This window comes from Diospyros lotus, chromosome 14, assembly GCF_014633365.1.
Source record: "Diospyros lotus cultivar Yz01 chromosome 14, ASM1463336v1, whole genome shotgun sequence".
NCBI lineage: Eukaryota > Viridiplantae > Streptophyta > Magnoliopsida > Ericales > Ebenaceae > Diospyros > Diospyros lotus.
Genome location: NC_068351.1, coordinates 19,549,040 through 19,556,060, shown reverse-complemented (window position 1 = coordinate 19,556,060; position 7,021 = coordinate 19,549,040). Strand labels below are relative to the sequence as shown.

The following is a 7,021-nucleotide window of genomic DNA, read 5'->3' as shown; positions in this document are numbered from 1 at the left end:
GAAGAGGAACCACCCTAACCTATTATGCATGCTCAACTAGGATCACCTGTACACATACAAAAGAAATGGGCAACAGAAGCATAACTCACATCCTAGGCATGTATATAAAAGTTAACAGTGCCAAGCACTTAAAAGATAAACAACCATGGGATAACACCACCAGATACACATCAAAACAGGATCTCCTAGGACTACCTTGTACACCATCTATCAGAGTACCTCAAAGACTGCTAGCCTCACCCCTACACTTAGCTTTGGCCTTACTTGGAATGAAGAGAAGCAAGAGTGAGTCAAAAGACTCAGCAAGCATATAAGAAAGGAAAGGTTGATAAGAGTATGGAAGCTAAAGAGTAACCAACACCCCACGTGCAACAACCATACATCATATGTCCATGAATCACATGCCCGATATAGAGAAATGTTGTAGAATAAAATATGACATACCGGTCCTTGGGGCCCACATAAGACACTCGGCACCAAAGTCTTTGTCACAAACCTATCACTACCCTGAAAGGCAATGTGAGCAACTACCCAAGCCAAAGCTCCCTTGGGCCAGTGCTACCAAAACCCAAAATGGCATGCTAACCTTATTAGTAAACCAAACTTCGACACAGAGTAATCGTCCAAAAAGAAACTGCAACACACCTACACGATGTCAGAAACCATGCAATGCACAAATATAATGCAGTGGCATAATGACCATCAATGTGATGCATAGTCCCCATAAAACCATACATCAAGCTCTACTCGCCCATATAGGAAGTCACATATGATGAAGTGCTCGTGCCTAGCTAACTTAGATATTAAAACCATCTAGCATGTCCATGGCCAAGCACAGAAGTCACATGAATCCCCCAAATGCACAATCCCCAAGCACCTGTATGCAAATGAGCCCTTCAAATCACACAAGAAAGACCCACCAATTGGGCAAGGATCTAACCAAGATGGAGCAAACTAGTAAGAAACAAACCTATCTGACTAGTGAATCCTCAAATAAAACCACCTGTAACTCAACAGTGAGGAAATAATCTGAACATAAAAGTGATGGAGCCCCTGACAAATTGAACATTGAAGGTTATAGAATTAAAGAAGGGTAAGAGCTTGCCTGACATGAAGAAGAGACCGTATCCCATAAGCTTGGCCAACCCCTCTTTTCTCTTCATCTTCTTCTTCTTCCTGCTTTCGGCCAAACACTCTGTAAATATCCTCTTCTCTCGACATTCACTCGGTTTATATAAGAAAGAGACAAATGAAAGTGGGTTTAGACACGTGGAAAGGCCTGACAAAAAGCCATCCACCACTGCCTGAAAATCTGGGTTAGGTCGAGAAAGTGGCCTTGGAAGTCATTTTCAGAAAAGTTCATCCGAATACTAGATGGGATATCCGAATATAGAAGGGCCTATCTGAATGACCAAGCCACGTAGCCAAATACTAGAGACAAGAACAAAAGGCATAACTGAATATGAGACCCAATAATACACAAGGGTATCCGAATACATGACACAAAGAATGCATAAGGTATCTAAATACCATCCATTTCTAAGGGGGATATCCGAATAACTCCCTAGGTATTCGGATACCTCACCAATACACTATCATATCCGAATATGCAAGCCTCATTCAGATATCTCAACCTCCATATTCGGACACAACAAGCCCCCATTCAGATATCGTCATGCTCTTACTCGAATACTAAAGCCTAAAACCAAGCATGTATTCGGATACCATCCTCTAGCCCTTAAATCCAAAACACAAACACCACATGCTCATGCTAGTGATTAACATAACCTGCTAACTAAATCCCAACCTCAACAATGGGTCATTATAGTTTGAGAACTTTCATGTGTTTTGGATATGCAATGGAAGCACTTGGATGTCTCAAAAATGAGTTTGGGGATATTTATAGGCTTTTTCAAAAAATCACTATTCATAACAGTCCAATTACTGTCGCAATGATTCGAATTACTATTCACAACGGTCGGATCACTATTCACTATTTACTACAGTATTTTAAAAAATTATATTTTTATATGAGATTTTTTATACATATTAAGATTACTTTAAAAATAATTTTAATGGAAAGTAATAGTTTTGGTAATACATAGACTATGCCTAAATATTTTATAAATTAATAAAAAAATAATTAGGTACAAAATATTATTTTTGTTAATCATCAAAACTTAATTAAAAATTAAATAGAGCAAGTTGGCTCAACATATGGTTCTTATCAACGGCAAATCCCTAGCATCGACATACAAGACAATTGTGTTACTTCCGGTCTAAGGACCAGTAATGCAGTAGAAGCCTGTGATAGATCATAGATCTTATTGGGCATGTGATCTATCACATGCGTCTCATTTAGTAGATGTTCTACTAACACTTACCCACATATATACTATATTTATCTCATGGATTATGGCATGTGACTCACGATCATTTAATCATTAGTATCTCATACTAGTCAAATATGGTAACCCATGTGCCAGTCCGTAATTGATTAATCATAGCCCACTTCTAAGAAATCTAAGGACCAGGAATACTTTTAAGATATCCTTAACCTGAAAGTCTTTGTCACATATTCTTAACATTTAAGAATAAGACTATCGTTAAGAAACTCTAATGGCTCATTCATTTGAATTGATTGGAGAGCTATGAATGAAGATATGATCTTAAAATATGAAAATATTTTATTATATTTGCAAGAATTACATCATTAGTCCCATTATTACAATTTCTAGATGCCATAAACATCTAACATTAGGGCACTAACACTAATATTGTTAAATTTCTCAATCTTCTCAACTTTCTTGATTTCAGAGGCTCATTTCATTAAAAAGGTCTACAATTTCAGTGGATGAATGCCCTAGTTGGGAAGACATATGCCCTGAAAAGGTGGATGTGTACTTTGAAAAGGTTTTTGGTCTCAAGGAAGATTGTTTTTGTTTCCAAGTTTGTTTGATTTGAACTCGATGTTTTTTAGGGTCAGTTTATGAAGTTCGAATTGAAGCTTGTGTTAGTGATGTATGCCCTAATGCTAGATTTAGATGACATCTAGTATGTAATAGGGATACATGTATGATATTCTTGCAATTAATAAAATTGCCATTTCTTCATTCATTGCTCTCCAAATGTGTATGAATGAGTTCCTAGATTTCCAGATGATCTTATTCTTAAGTTGTTAAGAATATGTGACAAAGATTTATAACACGGGATTTCTTAAAAGTATTCCTAGTCCTAAGATTTATTAGATGGAAACTATGATTAATCGATTATGGACTACCACATGAGCTACTACCTTTGATTAGTATGAGATACTAATGATAAATGATGTTGAGTTACATGCCATATTGCATGAGATGCAAATAGTAGACATGTGGGTGGATCTTGGTTAAACATCTAATGAATGAGACACTTGTGGATAAAAGGATTAATGATCTATTATTAGTTTTTGATTGTGTATCTTGTCATCAGACCAAAAGCGAAAGAGTTATCTTGTGTACTGGTGTCAATGATTTTCCATGGAGTGGAACCATCTGGTGTAAAAGGTGAGAATTCTCTCTGTCTGGTCTTTGTGCAATGGTGTATGGAGGAAGATGCTCATTGATGGGATCCATTAACCTCCAAGGTAAGGTGAACATCCTAAGCGACCGTAGTTGGTTGTGATTGAAAAACCCCAAGCCAAGATACGCATGGTCGGAAAAGAGTTTCTGATGTCAAAAGGTGTTTTGATATGTCATCTCGATCACACTATACTAGATCTTAGCATAGTTATTGATATGTCTTAATTGTATTCATATTTTTATCTAATTTTTATATTATATTATTAAATTGAAAATTTTAAGGGATGGAATTAGAGGGCTAGGGTAGGCGAGCACTTCATGTATATATATAATAATATTATAAAACCAAGCGAAGGAGAACAAGGGAGGAAATTGAAATGGTGGACAGAGAGATTGGAAGGCAATTGGAGAAGCAAGCAGGCATAGGAGCAACGAAAAGATGCCTCACGTAAGTGAGCAGTAAATCCATCTGGCCCAGATCTATTCCAGATCTGGGCAAGAAGTTCCTTTTCTCTATTCAATTTATGTTTTTATTTTTATTTTAATAAGTCTAGCTAAATTGTTTTAGCTAGGGTTTAGATGAATTTTAATTCTGAAATTATTTTATTATTTATTTAGTTTGATTCAAAACTCGATTATTATTTGCATGAGGAATTTATATTGTTGTGTTTAATGCTTTAAAAGATTTACCACTTTTTAATGATTTAATGATTTATGCATGACATGTCTATGATATCGAGAGATTATTAGCTCATGTGTGGGAATCGAGGAAGCTTAGTAGTCACATCCCCTTTCGAGATTAGAGGTTTCCAAATAACTTAATACTTATTTATTCTTTTGACATCTGCTCAGAAATTTGACGATGAAATTGAATTAATAAAGGATTAATATGACTTGAGAAAACTTATTAATTAATTAAGAGAAATCCACCATCGCAGGCAAATAATTATAAAATACTGTAAGGGTATTTTTGATTTTGAATCGGGTTGAATAGATAATTACATAACTAAGATTAAATGAAATCTAAACCCTAGTTGCATTCATTAATTATTGTTTTTCATAATAGAATTTAGTTTTTCCTCTATTTTTCTTTTTATTTATCTAATTAATTAATTAGTTCAACTTAGATTAAATTAAAATTGTTTTGTATTGTGATCTAATCCATGCGGGATCGATATTCGTTTCATCACTATATGCATATTTAACTAGAGTACACTTGTCCAAATTAATTGTGCATAAATAACACATCAAGTTTTTGGTGCCATTGCCAGGGACTAATTTATTACATATCAAAACTATATAAGTTAGCCTTAAATTGAACATCTTTTTGTTTCTATTAGGATTTACAATTTTAATTTAAGTTTTTTATTTATAATTTTTTATAGCTTTTAGGAATTTTGTTTTTAATTTTAGTATTTTTCTTTTTCTTTGTAGGTTTCATGGTGCATGACATGCACTAGTGGTGGAGAATTGATACCCCTTGATTAAGAAATTTAAAAAACTTTGAAAAAACAAAAGAATGAGAAAAAAAAAAAAAAAAAAAGATGGAGCAAGAACAAGAAGTCCAAAATAATCCAAGAATATTGAGCTCATATGCTACAACTTCTCTGGATGGCACTACATCAAGCATTAGAAAGCCAAATGTGCAAGCAAACAACTTCGAGATCAAGCCTGCAATTATTCAGATGATCCAGATGAGTGTACAAATTTCTAGGCCTAATGATGATCCTAACTCTCATATTGTTAATTTTCTTGAAATATGTGATACTTTTAAGCATAATGGAGTTCGTGAGGATGCCATTTGACTTAGGTTATTTCTCTTCTCCTTAAAAGATAGATTAAAAGAATAGCTTAATTCTCTTCTAGTGGGTTCTATTACTACATGGAATGATTTGACACAAAAAGTTTTATCTAAATATTTTTCACCTGCTAAAATGGCTAAATTAAGGAATGATATAGCAACTTTTTCACAATTTAGCAATGAATCCTTATATGAGTCATGGGAGAGATTTAAGGAATTGCTTAAGAAATGTCCTCACCGTGATCTACCTATTTGGATGCAAGTGAAAACTTTTTATAGTGGCATTAATCAATCTTCTCGTTTGATATTAGATGCAACTGTAGGTGGTACCCTTATGAGGAAAACTCCCGAAGAAGCATATGAACTTTTGGAAGAGATGGTGACCAACAATTATCAATGGGACAATGAGAGAGAAAATAAAAAGGGAGTTAGAATTTATAATGTTGATTCTATCACTACCTTATCTGTTCAAATTGCAAAATTAAATAAAAATTTGGGTAATTTTGGAGTTTCAGCTATGAATGTTTCTTTTTCTTCTCATTTTATTTCTTGTGAGCTTTGTGGGCGAGGACATAGTAGTGTAGATTGTCAAGTAGAAAATCCTTTTTCTTTTGGTTCTTCTAAACAAGCTAATTTTATTTCTTATGGTGGCAATGGGTCTAATTTTGACTTGTAAGACAGGACTTGTAAAATTTTGAATCTCAAAAGTCATATTACAGAACATCTAGAACCGTTGGAATGGGGATTGTTAGAATGTCAAGAACATCGATTTATTTGGAAAATTTAAATATATCCCCCATAAGGATTAAGTGAATAGCTTAAACTGTTGGAGCCCTAACCATGGAAACATTTATTGATTTCAAAGTTGTTAATTGAGGGACAAATTAATTAAAATCCTCCAAGGATGTCACATTAATACACTTATTGACTACTTTATCATCCCTTCAAGAAGAATTTCGTTAATGGCAAACCCATGATATGGAAAAGGGAGAAATAATGACAAAGCAACATATAGAAAAAAGGAAGGAGAAATGGTGAAATTAGATAAAGTTCAGAGTTTCTTTGGGAAATATATATATATATATATATTCATCGACCTAGCCACCCATAAATAAGGAACAAGCACCTGGAGAATAAAACTTTTCACAGACTCAACATTCCACTCCTCATCACTTCTCTTCCTCACTTTTGTGATTACTTCGAGTAACTACATTCTCTCTCTCTCTCTCTCTCTCTCTCTCTCTCTCTCTCTCTCTACCTTTCTTTCACTTGAAACTTTTCTAGTAAAGAAAGAATATTAACTCTACAATCCTTCAATATTTTTTTTAAGCATTGGGCAATCATTGGCTGCACACAAAAAAGTCTAACAAATTGTTGCATTTTGAGAGAAGAACATGAAGCTAAAACCCAATACAGAAAAGATGTTTCCTTTCTAAAGATAGCAGCTTAGCATGTCGATCCAAGGACTATTTTGAACTTTTTTATCAAATTTATTTTTTATTTGCTTTATTATTTCTATTGTTTGGTTTAATTGAAGGTATCCTTGTCAGTTGGAAAAATTGGAGAGAATTTATCCTTATCAATTGGAGAGAATAACTCCCTAATATGCCCTTGCTTTATATTTAACTTCGCCTGAGGATCTAGTGACATTTTTATAACA

General features: G+C 34.1%; 1 non-coding gene across 1 annotated transcript; it reads right to left on the bottom strand.

Annotated features, from left to right (window-relative positions):
• Positions 1–5,500: 5,500 nt before the first annotated feature.
• LOC127791257 (small nucleolar RNA R71) lies at positions 5,501–5,607 on the bottom strand. The gene has a single exon (XR_008020897.1). It is a non-coding gene; the product is annotated as a small nucleolar RNA R71 (small nucleolar RNA).
• Positions 5,608–7,021: the final 1,414 nt, after the last annotated feature.